Source organism: Pleurodeles waltl, chromosome 1_2 (assembly GCF_031143425.1).
Source record: "Pleurodeles waltl isolate 20211129_DDA chromosome 1_2, aPleWal1.hap1.20221129, whole genome shotgun sequence".
Classification (NCBI taxonomy): Eukaryota; Metazoa; Chordata; class Amphibia; order Caudata; family Salamandridae; genus Pleurodeles; species Pleurodeles waltl.
The window spans coordinates 1,127,848,466-1,127,871,951 of record NC_090437.1 but is presented as its reverse complement, the minus strand read 5'-3'; the positions used below and the strand labels follow the sequence as shown (position 1 = coordinate 1,127,871,951).

Here is a 23,486-nt window from a genome sequence, read left to right as displayed (position 1 = left end):
CTAGCTTTAAAGGGCTCAGTTGTCTATGCAACTGCTAGCATGGTATGGTGTTTGTCTAGTACTGAAACCATACTAACTTGCAATGCTTTATGGGAAAGAACACTGGTAGAGTCCAGAATGTCAGGATTTTAAAGAAAACTGCCAATATGTTTTGTTCGTGCTCTTCAAGGGAGTAGACAGGAGCAAATTAATCTGATAATTATATGGTACTTCAAGGTCCCTTAGTCTTAGCAAATAGAATAGAGAGCTGGAGACCAACTCAAACAGGAATTGTGACAAAGGTTCTGACATATATGTGTTGTCAATGAGAGAGACTGCGTGTTTGACTGTTCTCCTTTATATGTGGTCATGAGTGCCTATATAACTGTTGGTATGCTTCCATAATTTAACTGTGGTTATGTTGACTATTGTATGCAAGCACCAGTAGGTGAAAATGATCTAGTCCCTCCTTCTCCACTCTGAAGATGCCTATAAGCTGTCAAACCCCAGGATGTCCACACTTGGTAATCTTAAACTAATGCCAAAGTTGGTGCTATGCTCTGTTTGCTCAGGGAAGCCGTAGAAAAGGTCGAGGGTTTTATATGACCTCAGATGAGCAGCTACCTGATACCTATTAGCACATTCACATTACATTTCTGATCTTCCAGTGGAATACAAGTCCTACATCTTCAGAGACATCCATCGCACCATATTAAAATATCGGACTTGCAGACCTTGTATACTACGGATCATGCTCAACAATGCTCATTCAACAGGTTTTCACACTGTGGACATTTTATACACAAAATGACAATTAGCAGCAATATTCGTCCCAAAAACCTCACTCACATCCACCTCCACACACACTGTACGTCCGTATCTCAACAAATTTGAACCTACATACACAGATTATCCAGGCTTTCTGCTGTATCCCGAGGGGACTTCAGACTAGGGACTGGTTTCAGAGTTCTGTGGGCTGCAGTGATCCAGCACTGATGTAGCATGATCTTGGCTCATTCTATCACTTGTGAGTGGATAGCACCGAAGGTTCCAAATTCATGTAGCCTCAACCCAGCAGCGCCTCATTGATGTTTCAGTGTGAGTTTGCACTGGTAGCAGGTTGGCAGTGCTAAATTGGAATGGGGCTGATGCCTAACTAGAAAATGATGTTGTACAGAGCGGCAGAATGTGAATTCTGATACAACCGGTAAGTACATACCAAGGCATTGACAACAGTGTTGCACCAAATACAGCAATATAGATGCTTGCATCGCTTTGGCTCATTATATATAGGGCAGTGTGGATTTCTGGAAATGCAATGGCCCAGTACACAGCTGCGTTCTCTCATCAACCAATAAACACTTTCAAGCTTTTCACTGTCATGTAAAACCTCCGTCTTCCCGATATCCAGAACCCCTAGATCCAAAAACAACTATTCTGAGGAAGTATCGAACATCAACTTCTCTTCCTCAGACCAACATTATCATGCCATTTTCCATAAAGACTTCAACCGCTGTAGTGACTCCAGCATCAAGACAATGAAGGAAAATTCTTCAAGACCCTGAACATCAAGCAGCACACACTCAAAAGGCAACTCCCACACTTGCTATCTACTGCTAGGCCCTATATCCCTGGACTGAACAGATCAGTACGCAATACCCTTTCACATCCCCCACTTCACTGTTCTGCACTGCAACCAACCCAAAAGAGAAAAAGGGAGATTGGATCGGAAGAAATTGTAGACAACTGCAAGATGGTGACCTTTTGTTTGATTTTTCTTTCCGGTAAATGTGCAACTTGTTCTTTTATTTTGCTATTGTAATTTTAACTTATTGTTTCTGACCTCTGTCCAAATTTTTTGATGCTGTTGCCCCCTACCCTGCTCCTGGTGCGCTGTATTTTAATTACGGTTCACACATGGTGGCGGTAGGGGTGGCGCTAAAGGGCGCTATAAAAGTGGGGATGCACTTGGTGGAGCGCCACTTTACTTAGAAATCTGGGGGCAGATTTAACAGCCAGCCTAACTGGGTCCCTGGAGCCGGTCCACACTCCATCGTGATCGGGCTGAACTTGTGACTTTCGCTGTCTAGTGCAACCAAATATCCACAGTTGGCACTTTGTGGCATAATGTGCTTTTGGCGCTATTTTCTCTGAAATCTGTAAACTTGTACATTTCAGGATACTGATGGGTTTTTGTAATTTTAGTCTTGTTTTAATTATTTAAAATGACTCTATTTTTCTAATCATTTTATGGTGTTTTCACTGTGTTTCTGTTTGAAGTGTTGCTGAAATACTTTACACATTTCCTCTGAGTTAAGCCTCACTGTTCTGTGCCAAGCTACCTGAGGGTTGACCACAGGTTAATTTAGGGCTTGCTTGTGACTTCACCCTGACAAGGATTGTGATACCTGTTTGAGTACCACAAGGATTGTGGTGACAGTAATAACTCCTGCCTCTTGATCTTCCCCAAGCTCTCATGGGCATTTGATACAGTTTGCAATGAAACCTTGATTAACACTCTGAAAACATACATGGGCTTTACTGACACAGTACTGGAATGATTCTCATTTCTTATCTCACATATCATCACTGAGTCCTGTTGTTAAATTAAACATCCCACAAACCTTTCACATCTTTCAGAGTTCCCCAAAGATCTGTACTCTCCCATGTTATCATTCACCTACACAGGGATCGTCTGGGTATTTTATCCCAGGTCCATCATTACACCAACAATACACAACTCTTCTTCAAAATCTCAACAATAGACAACAAGTGATTTAAACATGCCTGTAGTCAATGCTTAACTGTATGGTAAACACGTACTCATCTCAGTAAAGGCTGAATACCTTCTATGCATCAATAGCACCTATCAACCCTTAACTCAAGATTAAATGAGCCATGATGGCCTCGCCCTACAACTGACAGTCTATGAGAAATCATTTGGATTCATCCTTGATTCAGACCTCTCTTTACAAAAAAAAAAAAAAACATAATTTTAAGAAGACAAAGACTGCAAGGTTCCAAGTCCCTCGCCTCAGAAAGAAAAACCTTTCATAACCAAAACCGACTTTAGATCAACAGTGCAAGTACTTCCTGTCTCCCAGGTGGATGGAGGATGCATTGCTGTCTTCAACAACTTCCCTGACTCCACCCTGCTGAAAGGCATCCTGTATGGTGCCGCTCATCTCATCAAGGACCTAAAGAACTCACACCATGACAGTGAAGGAGCATCATTGACTAACTTCAGAGAGTCATCATCTTCTAAACCAACTGTAACACTCATGAAGCCATCTGAAACAAATCCCTGACCATTTGTGACAGAGAAGCTAGACAAAGCCACACCAGTAACAGACATCCCGTGATTCAAAACGCAGACCTACAGGAAAGAAAAGACTAGAAAGTAATTTCTTAATCTATGCATCCAGGATCAGGAACATCTTCCCAGAAACGTCACAACTTTTCCTAGCCTTCTGCAGTTCTGGATGAAATTGAAGACTCACATCTTCACAGTACATATAACCTCATCCTTTAACTACGCAGGAAGAACAGAAGAGGCACATCTTCACAGAATGCCATACTGTCACCCAGTAGACACCCTCTCTTCAGCCTCCCTAAGAAGTTTTTTTTTTTTAATGGAAATGTACTCCCAGTGCTCCGTTACTTCTCAGGTAGTCTTGTGCTATATTGGTACCCATACACACAGGCAGGATGCTGAAATTCTTGCATCCAGACTCTCCGGGACCCAATCCACAATCTATCACTGCTGGCTTGTCTGGCTTCAGGTATGCAATTTTCATGTAGATCCATCTAATAATTTTGGTCCTTTATGAAACATTTCTTGGTGATTTGATCCACAGAAGTAAACAGCATGTTCTTCACCCAGTATCTGTCAAATACAAGTGCTGATTTGGCGTGTAGGTTGACTTCAGTATGTGTGGCAGTGTGTTATTTTTTTTAGCTATATGGGTTTGCAATGTATTGATAAATACAATTTAATCATATTTCCGTAGTTTTATTGGGTGTTAACAGTAATTTGTAGTTTTTAGGTCGAGCATACCAGCACGCAAGCGCTGCTTTTCCAATGTGTTGGTAATTATCTGGGCTTTTAACCTGGCCCACCACACGCCCATCACTATCACTCGTTCATGGGCGTCCCCTCAAAAATCCTTTATTTTTGTTGGGAAATGCTTTACGTTTGTCCCTCCTTGGGGCGGTTTAGTTATCGCCTTGGACATTGCCCCTGTTACATGGCAAATTGCACTTTGTCCGGATACGTTTGACTGCAAACAAACTTCTTTTTCCTTTTGTGTGCTGCTTCACGCTGATGCTGTGGCGCTTTGAATCTGCTTGCTTATGTTAAACTGTATTGCTTTTCATTTTCAATTTTTTTGGTAAGAAAAGTCCGGTTAGGAGTTTACAACGCTTATAGCTCTAACTCGAGCAAATGCGAGACCCATTGCATTGCCCTGCTTGAGATTTGCGGCGGCCGCCACTGAAACATATGCTTTGCCACCCGTCCTCTAGTTTACAATGCTAATAGCTCTAACTCGACCAAACGTGACACCCGTTGCATTACAAATGCTTTTTTTTTTTTAGGTATTGGAGGCTCCATTATGTGCGCTGATTTCCAGGCACTGAGTAAACGTGCCTGAGAAGCCGAACTCCTCTTACAATTCTGAAAGGCTTAGTTAAATTAGCAAAACATTATTTTTGGTGTTGACTTTTTATTTTTTTATTTTTTTTTTAATTACTTTTTACTCCTTTATAGCTTGTTTCCTATTGTCACCTTGCTCTTGGCCCATGCTCCCAGCATTCTTACCTCTTTATAAATCCCGTTTTATCCATTCTGCGTTCAAACATGTTTAGTTTCTTATCTCCTTTTATCTCTAGATAATCAGAACAATGATTTGAGAGGCAAGAAACTGAAATATTTCAGAATTCGGTGAAAGCGGGATTGAGTAACAGTTTAAAGGTATTTCAGTTTTCTTTCACTTCCATTATTTAACACCACGTTTTGTTTAAAGTAAGTTTTTCATGTTCACTGCTGGACCACTTTAGGGAAAGATTAATTTTCCTTTCGGCTGTTTCCTACATCAGGTGCTGGGGCCCTCTAGTCCTTCAGTGTGAAGGTGGTACTTAGTTTTTTTGTTTTTTTTTGCATTGTTTCTGTGCTAAACGGTAATTTATTTTTGGAACTTAGCTTTAATAAGACCACATTTTTTTTTCTTTAATGATATTTCAAAAAGCTGAAGAGAAGCAATGTATGTTGACGGTACAGCATACTTACATTATGCAGGGAACCTTATATAGTGCTTACTAAAGAAATGGACGCCCCGCAGATGCTCTGCCTGCATAGCATACTCGCGTTTTTGAGAGCTATATGTAGTTGTGCTAAATAGAGTGGCAATATGTTTTTTCCCCACAGAAAATGCATGTGAAGAATTCAACGACAGTAGCAGTGTAAACATTAAGTGCACGCACAAACTGACACAATACAAGTAATCTAGTACTCTTAGATTCTGGTTCTTTACCGCTAAAATTAAATGGTACCCTTGTACCTAGCGGTAGGACAAACAAGTGTTTGTAGTACAGCTTGTATTGCACACAGATGCATGTGTGATATGTTCTACTTCCAATGTCCTCACCAATAACCTATTAATGCCAAACCCTGGGTCAGAATGTAATACCCTCGTATTTGTAATGTTAAGTTTGTAATTGTAAATTGTATTCTCATAAATGAAGTATTTACGGAAAGCGACAAAATAAAATATAGAGGCTGAAAAGTTCTAAATAGTAACTCATTTTACCATGGAAAGATCGGACTCGTGAGCGGAACACAATTATAGGGCTTGTTTTATTAGCATCTTTTTTTAAACAAAGCCTATTAGCAAAGGTACAAATATTACATTACATGAGCATATTTGTAGTGCACACAAATGAGCCACAAGAGACCTCTTGGCACTACTGGCGGAGCACGGGCATTCATTGTTACCCAGCTCCCTGGTTGGAGGGTTATGGATTGGACTAGCTGACTATGTCAGCTAGGAGACGACATTCTCCCTACTTCTCTCTGGCGGACCTGGCTGCAAGCTGGTCATGTACCCAAAGGTGTTTTTTGCATCCTGTCGAGCAGTGGCATAAGGTCAGGGCTGTTTTTTTTTTTTCTTTTTTGTTTTTTTTTACATGGACGAGCCTGAGGCATCTACAGTTTTAGGAGCGTACATGTAGCTCACACCTTGTGCTGCCTTAAATAACGCTGTTATTCCAGGGCACCAGTACAGGTCATTATCTCTGGAGTGCAGGCTGTATATAAAATAGGTGAGTACGTTGAGGTGAAAGGGGCAAACGTGTGTTAACAGGATTGTCGCTCGTCTGAGGTATTTACCCAGGACATGACCTGTTGTAAGTCTTGTGGGCTTTTAACCACGCCCATCACTGTCGCTCTTCATGGACTTGCCTATAAAAAAATCTTTATCATTGGTAAATGCTTTACGTTTGTCCCGCCTTGGAGAGATTTTGTTACCTTGGCCATGACCCTGCTACATGGATAATTGTACGATTGCCGATATGTTTGACTGAGTGAACTTCTATTTCCTTTTGTGTGTCTTCTTCCCGCTCATGGCGGTCATGGCGCTTTGAATCGGTTTGTTTATGTGAACTGTTTTACTTTTCATTTTCAAATTATGTAGTAAGAAAAGTCCAGATAGGAATTTGCAGCACCAATAGCTCTAACTCGAGCTAATGCGAGACCACTGCTTTCTAAATGCTTGTTTAAATTACTACCTGTTCTGAGAACCGGATGGTTCGGCTCACTTAAAGCGCTGTGAGTAGATCAAATTTCTGTATAGCTAATCTGATTGAAACTAAAATATTTTGAAGCTAAATTATAAATGGTACTCAATTTCAGTAACAATGAAACGCTTGCTTAATTATCTTATAAAACGTTCCACAAGAGGGCAGTGTAAGTCAAGCAACTCCTAAATCCACTATACTATTTTCTGGAAGAATGTTTGTTATGGCATGAATGTTACAAGAAATAATTCAGGAATACGTCTAAAATCAAACACAGACGAAAGAGCACACCGAGTTGTCTCTTCCAGATGAAACTTTCAACATTCAATACAGCATCTGAAATGAATGCGATTTATAGGATGAGGCGTTTTATTGTAATTTTCTACTTCTGACATCGGATTGGCGGAGAAAACAAGGAGAACAATGCTCTTGTAGATAAAACATAGAACCGATACAGTCATCGGAGTGAATGAACAAATGGCACATTACCACTTTTTAGGTCGAGCGGGTATGAGTTTTGACCTGTTCTATGTTTTGTGGGCTTTTAACCATGCCCACACTCACCCATCACTTTCACTCGTTCGTGGGCTTGCCTTTCAAAAAAATCCCCTGATGATATTACTAATTGCTTTACGTTTGTCCTGCATTGAGGAGGTTTTGTTACCACCTTGCAACTGATCCTGTTAAATGGATATTTGCACGATTGCCGATATACTTCAGCGTCGGTGAGCTGTTTTTGTCTTTCCCCCTTCGTGCAAACTCCATCAGTGGTAGTTGAGAGAGCTGGTCACATTGTTCACACTGTTACCTAATCAGTCAGTCATTTTTACTCTCCCCTTCACTCACCATAGCTTATCCCAAAACACTTTTAATTGATAAATGCTTTACTAAAAAACACAAATCAATGAGGCGGCTGTCACGACAAAGTGGTAGAGCCAATACTACAATATTCAGTGCACTCGGGAAAAATCACCACATAATGCTTTGCAAGTATTCTTTTTCAAATCATTTTAGCCCATAACTCAGCCTGTGGTGGTCCTAGGACAGTGAGACCCCCACCAAAACGTTCAGCATGACACACTCTTTCTGTTTAGGTCATGTCTGGGTTCTCATGCTATGCTAGTGGGAACTCCAAAATTATAATCCCTCCCACCATTTTGTCTATTTTAAGCTCTCTTGAGGCTGGAATGTTTGTTTTACAGCTTGGAGTAGTTTGTGTTCTAAGGGTTTTAGTATTGTAGTAGGCCTCAAAATATATAAGGCACTACACTCTTTAGGGACTAAATATATGGTTGCACTACATTATTTTGTGCTATTCTGTTTACATGCGGTTATGTTCTCTAGAGGCTAATTATGTGTTTAAATGGCCATGTTACTTGAATTAGATTTGTATTGTGGTGTCCTCTAGCGGGTGTTCTGAACATTAGCACTTGGTCGTCCCATCATGCTTTGCAGGGCATTCTTTTACAAAACGTTTTTGCTCCTAACTCACCCTGTGGTGGACCTAGGACAGTGGGATCACCCTGCTCTTTCTAGATCATCTTTGGGTCCCACACTAAGTTAGTAGTGACCCCAAAATAATAACCCCTTCCTCCATTCAGCATCTTTTTAATCTCTCTCAGTTGGAATTTTGTTTTACAGCTGAGTAGTTTTTTTTTTTTTCGTTTTTTTTTGAGAGTCTTGTTTGTAATATCATTGTAGGAGGCCTGCTAGACCTGAAAATGTGTAACACATACCCTTTTAGGGGCTAAATATATGATTACATTGCAATACTTTGTCATTTTCTTTTCATGTGGTTATGTCCTTTAGGGGTTAACTATATGGTAACATGACCATGTTTTTCAGAAATACTATTTTCATTGTGGTGTCCTTTGGGGATGTTCTGAATGTTTATTTCTGATAAAGATTTTTATTGGATTTATATGATAATTGTATATGTTTTATTAATCTATTCTTATTGCAATTATGACCGTCATTCAGGCCATTGTAACATCCTTATTACACTATGACTGTTTGAACACTCTTCACATGTTTAGCTGACCCTCTGATTTTATTTCTCTCGTTACTCCTCTGTGACTGTCTTGTTTTGGGAATTGTGTTAGCCAGCCAGCAACTCTGATGGTGGGGGGGTGAAAGTGGTTTTCTATTGGGATTAGCATGGCAGATTTAAATTAGGGTGCTAAATGGCAACATTTTCATTTTTGGCTGCAGAGAGAGGAAGATGGTAAATGGAAGTGCTTTAGTTATATGCAGGGCCACTGGAATTATGTGGCAGAAAAAGACCAAATTATGAGGCAGTGTTGACCAATTTATCCAGTTATGAATTTACAATGCCAATAGTTCTAACTGAAGCCAATGCAAGACCCATTGCATTGCAAATGCTTGTACCATTTCTATGTCAGACTTCACATCATGATGAGCTCAGGAGCAAACAGTGATTATATCTTTAAAAACTAACCTGTTTACCCATATGCATTGTATAAATACAGTATTACTACTAATGTACTCACTTACCACTGAGCAGAAGTCTACTTTTCCAGCTCTCTTTTTTATGTGCAGAGAGCTGCACCCTGACTTTGGCAATCTCTGCACTTGGAAGTATACTTTTTAACAGTAAATGTAGGAGGGACTGGGGCAGAGGGTGGGCGCTGAAAAGTAGGTAATGCTCACCACTAAAGAGGAGAAGTTATGGGAGAAATAAGGAGAGAAGGGAGGGGTAGGGAGTATTTTAGGGAGGAGCATGTACCTTCCCACAAAAAAGTAAGCTTATTACTCTTCACAAACCGCACTCCTATAGTTACTACTGCAGCCTACAAAGACCCAAAACAGTTGTAAATGTACTCTGTGGTGTGGTTATATGACTGACAGGACAGGTTTTAAAATAATTTAATGACCTCTTTCAATTTAAATATAAAGCTAACTTTAATTTATTATAAAACATTTTTTTTTCTCATTTATTGAAAAAAAAGTTACTTCCACATACAGTATTGGTAGCAAACGATACAAAGGAATAACCAACACAAAATCAACTGGAACCATAGAATTACAAATGGAATATACAATTAGCCACACCACAGGTCACAGGGTCAGAATACCGAGTGTTATTCCCCAGCATGTATACCATGGTCCAGTGTCCACCTTTAGGAGGAATCCGGAGTAGTTTATCAGTAGGCAGTGTATTCTTTGGACGTGAAGGTTCTGTTCGTTCCTCTGTGTATAGTTCTAACTGTTCTTTACAGTAGGCCATGTCTGAAATCCATTGCTGTTTTTTGGGTGTTATCAGTTTGCCCCAACAAACCTCTGCTTGTCTTTTTGTCACTAATAGTGTGGCTGTTGTTAGTCTAGGCATTGCTGGCTGCAATTCTTTCACCAAACCAGGGAGACATATATGAGGCTAACCTGCTGCAGGTTCCAATATCATGTCCAATAGGTTTTCAGTAATCTGCATTGTATACTGACATATCGGGGAGAAGTCCACGCCAGGTGCATGAAATTGGCGTTCAGTGCCCCGCATCACACACACACACTTGCCATCCTCTCTTAAGCCAAACCTTTATAGTTTGGCAAGGGTATGATTCATTGATGTAGATTTTTAAAATGCATTATACTTAAATTGCAATTGGATGTGAGCATTTCTGTTTGGGACCAGCAGAAAACCCAGTCAGTGGGTGCCAGCGACTGGTCCAATACCCTATTCCATATCTCTATTGCCAAGTCAGGGGTTGACGATCCATCGTTCTGCATGGAGTTGTACACTATAGTTATAATCCCTCTCCATGTGGCGCTGGTCAGCAGTGTATGCAGTACATGTACATTGGAAGGCTCACTGAGAAATTAAGGAAAGAGTGCTGTCACCGCAGGATGGAGTTAGAAGTATATCAGGGTCAGCAGTAGGGTGTTAGGTTTTGTCTGAGGTATGTCTTCTAGTGTTATGAATGTCCCACAAGGGTATATGGTCTTCATAGTCATTAAAATTTGACTTAAAAAGAATCTCCAGTGCCCTGGGTTCGTTTGTTACTGATATGGCTGGGTTATATAACAGAGGTAGTGCTGGCGAATTCGAGAGTTCCTTATTGGCTCGTGCCCCTAGTTGGCGTCAGGCCCTCGTGGTGCCATGTATCGTGGTAAACTCTGTCCTTGCAATGTGATAACGTTTATGTGACAGGATATCATTCAATGGAATCAGATTAGCATCATCATTCTCTATCACTATGTGTGGGATATAGGCATGAGAGAGATACCAGGAGTGTGTGAAGAGCGCTTGCGCACCCAAGTAATATAGTTGCAGGTCTGGCGCATTAAAGCCACCCTGTGCATATGGTTGGGTAAGTGTCTCCCACTTTATTCTAGGCTGCTTTCCAGCCCAGGCCAGTGCTATCAAATGTTTTTCAATCATTTTAAAGAAATGCTGTGACAGAATAATGGGGATGTTAACAAAGTGATAGAGAAACTTGGGTAATACCACTATTTTCATTAGGGCTATTCTATCCGCCGTAGATAATGACAGTCTGGACTACCTCTGCATCTGATCTTCAATCTGTGACACGGCTTTGCCGTAGTTGCACTTAATCACCAAGTCAAGGTCTCTATGGACCCAGATCTCTAAATATTTCACTGGGTCATCACTCCACTGCAAGAGGAGTAAAGATAGACTTATACCAATCTATACTCAAACCTGAGTATTGCCCAAATCTTATGTATTATGGACGTTAAGTGAGTAGTTCCACACATAATACCATGTCTCCTGCGTACATCAAGATGTCCCATGGGTGAAGTGTAAATTGCAGAGCTGAAGCAGAGTATTGTTGCGAAGAATGCACACTAGTGGCTCCAGGGTGAGCGCAAATAAAAGCAGGGAGAGGGGGCATCCTTGCCTAGTGCCCTATGGATATGTATCACCACAGATGTCGTCCCATTTACTTGAATTTGAGCAGTTGGGTCAGTGTATAACTGCCTAATCCATTGTGTAAAACCTGTGGGCATTCTCATTCTATGGAAAATTGCAAACATATGTTCCCATGCAATGGAATCGAAGGCATTGGCAGTGTCTAGTAAGACTGCCAATACCTCTACACTGGGATTGAGCTGATGAAGCAATGTGAAGACTGTGCACAGGTTATGTGTTGTGGATCATGTTGGCACAAACCCTGACTGATCTGGTAGTAACAAGTTGGGGAGGAGAGGAGGTTATCAAATTGCTATTATCTTTGTTAGAATCTTTATATCGGCGTTTATATAACAGCTAGAGCTCAGTATGACTAACAATATTCTGGTGCTTTATCGGGCTTTAGGAGAGCAATAATTAGTGCTTCTCTGAGAGTGGGTGGTAAGATGTAACTATTTTATGCTTTCTCATACAATGCATGGAAACATGGTGCAAGGATGGAAGTAAACGTTTTATAAAATTTGCTTGTCAGGGTATCTAGACCTGGGGCTTTGCCTTTCGGGAGAGTGGCTATAACGTCTTTGATTTCATCTATCGTGATCAGTTGAGATAAGTATTTCTACTTGTCAGCTAATAACTACACTAGGGCAATATTTTCAAGATATTCTGCTATCTTATCCACAGAGGTAGTAATGGGTGTATAGCGGTCACTAAATTCTGGCAGCATAGCGGTTGTGTCATAATTATCTGTACCATCAGGGGATATCATTTTATCAATTTGCCTGTGGGCCCAGGATACCTTCATATTATTGTCCAGATGTCATCCAGGTTGCCTTCCCTCCCCATATGCCTGTGCCACATATGACTTGGTCTTATGCCTCAATTCTTGCTTAATGACCTGTTCATCAATAGCTGCTAGAACACTGGGGTTCGGGCTGGACTCATGAGTATGCTTTAGTGTATGTAACATTTGCTGTATTGTCTGCAATTGTGCTCTCAGCGCCTTGAGTATACTAGCTTGTTTGCTAATCCAAACCCCTCTGACAGTGACCATAAATGCTTCACAAAGTGTGTCACCGGAGCCCATTATCTTTGAAATATACCTTAGTTGCAGAGTGCAGCTCTTCTCTCAAAAGGGCAGTTGCCTGTAAGCACCACATAAATTGGGTAGGACTATGGGTAGGGACTCTCAGCTCAAGTTGTACAGGTGCATGATCTGACAATGTCTTAGGCAAGTGTACAATGTCACATAGCCAGGCGTTGATATCTTGGGTTGCTAACCAATAGTCCAGCCGAGACCAAGAGCCATGTATAGAGAAGATGAACATGCCCTCCCACTTATTGGGGTATTTAAGCCTCTAAAGAGCTATCTTTCCATGTTCTTCCATACCAGCCCTAAGGATTTTGGTGGATTGTTTGCAGTGTCAGTCTGTTGTCACCGATCTGTCTAAAATGGGATCTAAATGTGTGTTAACATCTTCACCCCATATTATAGTAGTTGTCGTCAGTGTAAGATGTTGGTTCCACTGTGCTATGTGAAACTTAAGGTCATCTGTATATGGGCCACATGTGCCCAAGTGATGGGGTGGCATGGTGAGCAAAAGAACGATGGATTAAACCCAGATCTATGACTGGGGGTGAGTGTTTGACAATGTTCAGCATTCCGTCCATCACTTGTTGTTTTTGCTTTGTCGCCCTAAGTGGGAATGCCCAGACGTGGGTCCCATGCTTCCCATGCCACTGGATTCAAGCTAGCCTGGCTGATGAGGGGTGAAACCCTGAAACCGGTCCCAGGATGCTTGTTTCCAGTCCAGGGAAGACCTGGCCTAGCAGTTCAGGCTGGACTGTTCCCATGGGGAACAGGGTCAAGACTGATTTGCATATGGCTGGGTCCAAACTGGAATGGCATGGGCAGCAAAAAAACGATGGATTAAACCCAGATCTGTGACTGGGGGTGAATGTTTGACAATGTTCAGCATTCCGTCCATCACTTGTTGTTTTTGCATTTGTCGCCCTAAGTGGGAAGCGTATGCCCAGACGTGGGTCTCGTGCTTCCCATGCCACTGGATTCAAGCTACCCTGGCTGATGAGGGGTGAAACCCCGAAACCGGTCCCAGGATGCTTGTTTCCAGTCCAGGGAAGACCTGGCCTAGCAGTTCGGGCTGGACTGTTCCCATGGGGAAAAGGGTCAAGACTGATTTACATATGGCTGGGTCCAAACTGGAATGGCATGGGCAGCAAAAAAAAGATGGATTAAACCCAGATCTGTGACTGGGGGTGAATGTTTGACAATGTTCAGCATTCCGTCCATCACTTGTTGTTTTTGCATTTGTCGCCCTAAGTGGGAAGGGTATGCCCAGACGTGGGTCCCGTGCTTCCCATGCCACTGGATTCAAGCTAGCCTGGCTGATGAGGGGTGAAACCCCGAAACCGGTCCCAGGATGCTTGTTTCCAGTCCAGGGAAGACCTGGCCTAGCAGTTCGGGCTGGACTGTTCCCATGGGGAACAGGGTCAAGACTGATTTGCATATGGCTGGGTCCAAACTGGAATGGCATGGGCAGCAAAAAAACGATGGATTAAACCCACATCTGTGACTGGGGGTGAATGTTTGACAATGTTCAGCATTCCGTCCATCACTTGTTGTTTTTGCATTTGTCGCCCTAAGTGGGAAGGGTATGCCCAGACGTGGGTCCCGTGCTTCCCATGCCACTGGATTCAAGCTAGCCTGGCTGATGAGGGGTGAAACCCCGAAACCGGTCCCAGGATGCTTGTTTCCAGTCCAGGGAAGACCTGGCCTAGCAGTTCGGGCTGGACTGTTCCCATGGGGAACAGGATCAAGACTGATTTGCATATGGCTGGGTCCAAACTGGAATGGCATGGGCAGCAAAAAAACGATGGATTAAACCCAGATCTGTGACTGGGGGTGAATGTTTGACAATGTTCAGCATTCCGTCCATCACTTGTTGTTTTTCCAAGAGGAAAAGGGCCAAGGAGAAGAGCTTGATGCTTGTGGAGGATCTGCCACTCTGCCTGTTGATTTGCTGTGCTGGCCTGCTGTTTCTGCCTAAGAGGGAAAGGACTGGACTCTTCTTTCTGCAATCCTGCTTGTGAAGTGTCTCCAAGGGCTTGGACTGAGCTTGCCTCCTCTTAAGAAGTCTAAGGGACAGCAAAGACTTCACTTACCAGCTTCTGGGTGTACTTGCTGTGTATCTTCGCTCACCAAGTTGTGTCTACTTCAGTCTTTTGGCCCCTGGGAGTGAAAGCTGGTTGAAACACAAGAATAACCAGTGCACTGACTCCAGATGATGCTCTGATCGACACCACTGGTTGACCTCCAGACACCGCCTGCAACCAAAGCTGTGGTCCCCGCTGGAGTGTGACGATCCCGTCAACATCGCAGGCCTGACGCCGCTGCAGCCCCGCTGACATACCGTGACTTTGTGTGTCCTGAGTGCATGTCACCGATGTCCGTGACACCCGACTCCCCTGTGGCGCCCGCAGCCCCATGAGGTCACTCCACCTTGTCTTGACCTGCCGGACATAGACCCTGCTGGAGCGTAAGGAACCAACGCTTCGCACGGATACTGCATCACCTCCCTTGCTGTGCAGTAAGGAACCGACCCTGCACTGGAGCCAGCGACTCTTCTCCTCCCCAACTCTGTGCACCTGCTTGATTCTTTGTTAGCAAAGGTACCGTACCTGGGGGTCCGTGTGACTCCGTGAATGGCACCATTAGCATCTGATTGTTGGGAATGACTCCATCACGATGCCCCAATAACTCTAAACTGAAGTATTTGTGTTTCTAAATGCTATATTTAAGTTTAATCTTTAAAAATGCATAACTTTACTTGTGTGTTGGATTTTTGTCGTTTTGGTTTTGTTTAATTTAGATAAATATTGGCTGTTGTTCTAAACTGGTGTTGAGTTCTTTTGTGTTACTGTTTGTGTTTGTACAAATACTTTACACATTGCTTCCGAGATAAGCCTGACTGCTTGTGCCAAGCTACCAAGGAGGTCAGCATTGATTATCTGAGCTGTGTATCTCCTTTAACCTGATTAGAGTGAGGGTCCCTGCTTGGACTTAGTGCAACCTGAGACCCCATTTCCAACATGCACCCTCTATCGTGTCTGAGGAGATCCAAAGACCTCTAGGGGTGCCTTTAAATTCTACATGCCACTCGCTTCCAGAGACTAAAAACTTCTAATAACTGTCATGGTTACCCACCTGTCCGATTGCCAGTGTATGCAGTATAAAATGACCTGGGCCCAGGAGTGGAACTGGTCGCACTTTGCACCTTGGCATGCACTAAGCGCTTTATAGCCTAACAAATATGTGGCTATGCTATGATGGAGGGTTACTTTGGTGTTTTATTATAAGACTCAAGGCCTCTGTACATTATGTGCTACTGTGCTTGGACGGATGTGCCCTAGCCCATGTTTTTATTATGTTTGTACTTGTGTAAATGATCGGTTACCCCATTTTGGCTAAACACTGTCATGGGTCCCTGCCTGCTTTATGGACACATGTATGTGGCATAAGAAGACCAGGGCCAGAATGGGAATTGGTTGTATCTAGTGCTTTGCTGTGCATTACACACTTTATAGCATATTACCTACAAGGCTACGTTTCAGTTTTTTTAAAATTTGCTGCTATGAGGTATCCTTATGTTGTTCTCAATTTGCTGAGGCATAAGTGCTATGTTTATCGTTTGCTGCTATCGTCAGACGGATTTCCCTTTTTGTTTTTAAGACTGTTTGCATCATATTTTTATGCTTTCTATAAAATGGTTATGCTAATCTAAGTGACTGTATGTTTTTATGTTTATGGTTTTTATTAACTAATAAACTAAATTTCAGACAATTTTCTCCTTCAATTGTGTGTTCCTGTCTCCAGGGCCCCCTTGATTCAAAGCCCCCTCCAGGTATGAAGTCCCAAAGGTGGCGTTCAGCCACAACATGCAGCCTTACCTCGTGTCACGACACGCTCAGTTCAGTCCACCGCCACCTGCTGGAGCTACCTCCATTCAGGGCACACGGAATGCAACAGGTGAGCTCTAAGCAGAGTGCCCCATTCCTCTCTGTGGCCTGGCACGTCCCTCTCTCCAGCGGCCCTCACTCTTGGACCTGTGATGTACTAGCTGAAATTGCTTGAGAATCAATTGTGGCAAATGTTAAACTGCCATCCTCATGTATAAATGCTCTACTGGGTCTCAGTCCCCTGACTTCCAAGTACCATCTATCTGCTTCAACTAGACAAATCTCCCTCCTGTTTTAACAAGTCAGTGTCATTCCCTGTTGCCTCTAGTCTAGCTTACTTCTGGTTACCATGCACTATAACCTTTCGTCTCCCAATAACAAGGTCCCTACTCTTATGTCCCCATGTTTCTTATTTTCCACTACCTTAGATTGCCTAAACCCCACAAAAATAAAGTAGTGAAGATGACTGAAAAAACAGGCCTTTCCACACAGATCTCACCTGCCCCATGATCCCATCCAAGATTTCGACTATTTACTCGCATCTTGTTTTCCATCCTACCCTTCTTTATGGCCACCATTGTAAAATCCGCATCACAAATTCGCCCCCCATCACTCTGTTGGGTTCCTATTCCCAAAAGTATTTCCTATAGAACACTATCTGTGAAAGTTTTCCTGAAAAAGGTATTCGGGATACATTTTTCTTTATCTGCACCATCTTGAAGTTAACTACATCAGTTATCCTTCAATTCAAGCCTGTCCTTTTGTTGTCCCTTCTCCTAGAACCCCTCCTAAGCCTGTCAAAAAGTGTTATTTGGGAATAAAACCAGAAAGACCCCTACCAATCCCACTGCCCTAAATTATACATCTCTTCTACCCTCACTGCCTGAGAGTCCACATCTCTTCTCGAACTGTCTGTCCAGAACTGTCTCCTGAAACCGGTCTGCGTCAGGTACCAATCCATGGAATCGCAACCACCGAAAGCAAGGCAGTGAATCCACCACCTCATTTACCACAGCCTGTCCGTGTTGATCTCGAATCATGACATTCCATTCTAAAAATCTCAACACTAGCTCTCGTAACAGTCTTAGTACCCACTTGTCATTTGCTGACAATTTCTTGATCACTTTCAACACTGACTTGTTGACAATGTTAAAATTCACCTTCCTGTTTTCCAATTTCTTGACCTACCGTCTGGACTACTGTGAATAATTTATAAAACTCATTGCTATGTCTGTTTCTTTCAGTACTGTGGCCACTACTCTGTGCACCATTGTCACATCCAGTAAAGATTGAAACCCCCATGTGCTAAACACGTAGAAAACAAATTTCCACCATCCAAGTGGCTGGGTCATTGTCACTGTAGCTGTCCAGGAACAAAACTCATGTCAGCAGAAATCCGAAGCTCCTGATGTGGTTTTAAAGCTCCCTTCGTGGCAACCACCCTGTGTCTGCAGAAGTCTCTGCCCAGAGCCACAAACTTGCAAACAAAGTGTGGATAAACCAGAACCTGTTGGAGCTTCCTTACTTTTCACTTCTTTAGCTTATGATTTTGTTTAACAATTTTCCGAAAGCCAGTATCTTCTTAGTCAGCAAACACATCATAGACACCTAACCAGGCTCTACCCGTGAGCACTGTCTGTGAGGGAGTCACTGTTCAAACTCTTTATAATTGTGTGTAACATTTACATGAGGCAATGTCTGAGAACGGTAAAGGTATGGGGCAACATTATACATCTTAACTACAATCTGCGCTGCCATAAGTATAGTGAAATATTTAATAAACCGCAAACAAGGCTTAAAAGTAAGCCTTATATAAAACAGAAGCCAGTAGATTAATAGACTGTAGCAATGCAACATAAACATCTAGTGCTCTTGCAGGAAATGGAAAGTGCTGTGCAGTGCACACCCCTCAATAATGATATTGATAGCAGAATACTATGTGTGTAGAAGCAGTCATATCATTTTCCATTGTAACAGACTAAGGATTGTCTGTGTGGTATTTGATTGTGAGGGAAAATGATGTGCACATGTCATGTAGGAGTTGAATGCATCTTGCACATGGAGGGCTGCTCTCTTCCGGTAGTTACTCTGGTGCCAATATGGATTGACCCAGTGGCATGATATAGTTGTGTGGAGGACCTTTGTCTCGGCTGGCATAGCATGCAAGGTTTTCTTCAGGTGGGAGGTGTGCTAAAGGAGTGTCCATATTTGATTGAACATTCTTTTCGACTAGGCTACCCTCTACGTTTGAGCTCTTTACAAATTATCAACATTTGCCTGCAGGGGGCGTTTGCTCATTAGGAAACTCAGGCAGTACCCCACTAGTACTCCCCATTGCCACGCCTAGGGTGAGGCTGAAGATGCAACACCACACCTGCAGTGCAGCTCCTGACACACAGTGTAACAGGACACCAATAATAAAAACTGTGCATCTCTGATGGCGTTGGAGTACACACTCTGCCCATCAAACATGCACAGTTTGTGTTGTACTAAAGCAGTTTATGATCAGTGTTCCAAAACCTATGGCAGGCCACACATCCCAGTAACAGTGTACTGTTCGGGTCACCACTTCCGGTCAATTCAATCACACTTCCAGTTTGATGCAGGGCCTGCAATGAATAGGAACAGTACCCAGGAAGCAAAGGAGTGTACGAAGTTAAAACTTTGAGGTCAGAAGAGGAGCATGATCCAGAAGAGAGAGACTGCTAAGTATTACAATAAAGTCTTGTGTTTTGCTGAAAGTGTGGGGTAGGGTGCATGCATGTGAGTGTTTGTCCCAGAGAGGATGATGTTTCAACTACTATTGTGTGGTAAAATGCCAATCCTGAAAATCAAGTTAATTATTCACATGTTGTGAGCATCTATAGTCTGATGCTGGGCAACCCTTGAACACTGCTGACTTTAATACATAGTTGGTAATCCTTGGACTATTGCCGACCTCCATGATGCCCTGGAGCACATCACTGAGAATGTGGTAGCCCTGGCATAATGATGATAATTCTTTCTAAATTGTGAGCATCCACACCTGGAATAGTGCTCGTCTTGGCATAGTGGTGATAATTCTTGGCAAATTCTGGTTCACACTGCATGGTGATACCTACCACAGTTCAGTTCCCGATCTAGTGGTAGTAATTGTGGCATACTGGGGGCGTGCAAGGCATTCTTATATCCAACCATAGTGTAATGGTTGCCCTGAAAAAAAAATGGTAATTCGTGGCAAATTGTCTTCATCGTTCACTACAAGGCAGAATCTGTCCATGTGTGGCACGTTTTTTGGGGATTACAGCCTCCTCCAAAACCTGCGTGGAAGACGTCAAGCTCATTTGCATCAGTTGGTTGGTGCGATTTCAGCCCGGTAGTTACACCTCGTCACTTTCAAAGGTCATAAACTGCCAATGTCCGTAGCATTCATTATAGCCTTAGAACCCGCCTTAGCGGGCTCTACCGGCTATTAAAGGCCCGCTCCCCGCGTTAAATGCCCGAGCCGAAGGCGAGGGCATTTAACAAGGGAGAGGGACTTTAATAGCCGGTAGAGCCCATTACGGCGGGTTCTAAGGCTATTAGAACATTCTGCCACACAGGGCAGAATGTTCTATTAAAAAAAAAAATGTTCACGGAGCCTGAGGGGATTAAAATCCCCTCGGGCTCCGTGAGGCTTTGTTCACAGCTGTTGCTGTGAACAAAGCGAACATTGGAATGTTGGCACTGCGGGCTGTTACCAGCCAGTAAAAGCCCGCAGCACTCCATTGTTTTCAATGGAGCCTCCAGCATTCCAATGTTCTAATTTTCATTACATTCTGCTATTTGAGAGCTCGTGATTCTGGTTCTTTGATTTTAACGGGGCAGGTGCAGGCATTGGTGACTGTTGCTTGATGAACAGTGGCTGTGATGTCATTTATGGCAGGATTCGGAGTTCGGTAAATTCCAATCCCTGTACAAACGAGGGTTCGCACATGGATTGGAATTCTGATATATCTGGCTCTCCAAAAATATTTTTCTTGATATAGTTAGCCAGGAAAAACTTGACAACATTTACTAGAAGGAAAAACAGGAAAGCGTGAACAATATTGTGCAGGGTACACCAATTCCACGTTATTCCTTATTCCTGCCCTGAAAACTCAGACTATCATGTATTTACAGGCAGTAAAAAGAACAGAAGATGGATAGAATGCTGAACAATGCAAATATATGAGTTTATTCCATTGTTGTTTTGGTAGTGGAACTGACATCACACACTCCTAGACCTTAATGACATCACAGAAAGAGACATCGTTTCACCTTTGACCCTGAATTTCCTCATGAAGCGGTGTCACATGGCCTTCACCCTGAAGACCGCACAATAATTGACATTGCTAAAGTACTGTAACTATGGGATTACTATAACACAACACAGACAAATGTCTGTTGTAGAAACCATCTACATTAGGGCACTGACCTGATTTGTGGAAGTGGTGGGAAGTAATACTTGCCCTGAATTGTGGCACATCAAACCTCTTCTAGGAGGGCTTACGGAAGGGGGTTCCCCCGTGGAAAATATTACATTAAATGGGATCAAATACTGTACTTAAAAGCACAACTGTCACATTGATGTGCTAAAAGGTCATAGGCTCTGAAAGGACACTCATTCATCTTCATGCCCTTCTTGATGTCCTTTCAACTTGATCCTCCGGATGAGTTGACCCCATTGTATTCAGAATGTGCTATGGGTGCCTCAATATGTCAAAAACTGCTTTCATTGTGCCGAGGCCAGCACTTTATCAGGCATGCCCCTCATATGCCACAGATGCACCCTTATCCTAAAATTACCTATAATATGCCAGTGTTCGGATTTTGCAATTAGTGCCATCCATATATCTTATGTCAAAATTACCCCTAGTATGTCAGGGCCAGTATTTTGTCATGGTTTGCCACTCCACCCCACGTGCCGTAGTTTTCTTCTCATGTCAAATATTACCTTCAGTAAACTAGTGCCACTGGTGCTCCATGCCAAACAAAATCCTCAAAAATGCCAGTGACAGTGCCAGCATTTTCCCATGGGTGCCCTGTATGAAAAGAATGGCTTCTGGTATGCTTGTACCAGTATTTTATGAAGAATGACCATTATGATTAGAATTAACTCCAGTGTGCCAGTATTTTGTCATAGGTGCTTGTCATGCTAACAATTGGTTCCAGTATGCCAGCAGACGTATTTGTGCTGTGTGCATCTTGAAGCCACACATTACCAACAGTATACTAGAACTGAAGAGACACTGCTTTCTTACCCAGGCTCAGTTACACTCACTCACTCACTCATACTTCCCCATTCATACTTACTTGCACTCATTCACTCTTATTCACTATCTTGTACTCACTCTCTCACTCATACTCACTAATACTCAATTCTCACTCACTACCTGCCACTGATTCTTACTCACTACCTGTCGCTGATTCTCACTCACTTTCACTCACACTTAAAGACAAATGCTCAGAAACACACACTCTTGCACACAAACGCACTCTCGCCCACAAGCATGCGCACAACATATTTTTTTAATTTTTTTTTACTTGCATCATCTGCAACTGGAGATCCTTATTAAACTACCATCAAATAATAAACTATTGTTTACTATTAGCACACTAAAATATGATCAGAAAATGGTAATCACATGGTAAACGGACTGCACATGTTAACACCAGTGTCCGCCTTTTTAAGATAAGGCTGCTGCAACTCAGCAAGGGGCACTTTGCTGGTTACACGTGAACATGTGTGCACACGCATGTGTTCAAGTATGAGGCACAGGTATGCTTGGTGCAATGGGGACTCAGCACGGAAAGATATTCACCTCGTATAGGCCTCACGAGGGAAGTGTACACTATTAGGGAATGTCAGTGTGCTTTACTGTTTTGACTATAGTGACACTCCATTTTACAAGTAGGGAGGGAACTGCCTTAGAGTATAGTTTCCCTTCTTGGCCTACAGAGACCCTTGACATCTTGAATTAGAGTGTAACCTTGCGAAAAATTCAAATTTGTAACTTACAGAATGATAACTGTACATCTTGTGGGTCATTCAGAGTTTTCATTTTTTCCTGGCTCAGTTCAGAATCTGAGCCCAGGCCTGTTGTCACCCTGTGTCCAGTAATTGAATTTTCTCCAACAGCAGGAATAAAGGCCACCCCCACACAAAAGCAGCAATTAGCAGCACTTCTCCTAGCTCCTGAGGAGGAAAGGGAAGGGATGGGGCGGGATGACCTATATCAATCACCCAGCTGCCAAACTGCACCAGGGATGGGCCTGCCCAAGCTTACTGAACAGAGAAGAGTGCCCAGACAACTGGAGCCAAACCACCTGAGTGCCACCTTTGAAATTCTACTGTGCAAGTCCTTGGCAGTGATGTCAGCAAGGGGTGGAACTGAGACCCCAGGAGTTGATGTGACCAGTGTCTCCTTGATAACGCCATTTTAAATTGTTCCCACCATGCTGTGTAGGAGGGTTGGAACACAGGAATAGAGAGGTGATTGGTGCCCCCCAGGATTGGTTAGAGGCACCTGTCTTCTGGAACCTTCCTCTCCACTTTTTAAACATTTGCAAGCGGATTTTCCAATTACTGTGCTGCAGGATTCTGGGGACTGCCATGGAGAACTGGAAGGAGGAACCCCTGGACCCCTCTCAGGACCCAGGACTCTGCCCAGTTGACACTAGGACCAGTGGGTCTCCTCAAGGGACAGTGAGGCTGCCCACCTTAATCCTCCTGAGGACCAGTTGGGGGAAGCTCTGGACTTTCCTGCAACCACCAACAAAGTCACAAAGGAGAACTGCCCTAGAGAGAGAGGAGCACCAGTTTTATTTAGGATTGCACTGCTTAAGAGAGGAT

At 43.0% G+C, this 23,486-nt stretch overlaps 1 protein-coding gene across 3 annotated transcripts in view; it reads left to right on the top strand.

Annotated features, from left to right (window-relative positions):
- The window catches only part of LOC138248763 (uncharacterized), a 132,764-nt gene that overhangs the window by 72,845 nt on the left and 36,433 nt on the right, over positions 1–23,486 (top strand). For all 3 annotated transcript variants that reach the window (XM_069202660.1, XM_069202642.1, XM_069202650.1), the window contains exon 2: positions 4,870–4,951. The gene's annotated coding sequence lies outside the window, so the exon portion shown is untranslated. The remainder of the gene's footprint in view (positions 1–4,869; positions 4,952–23,486) is intronic.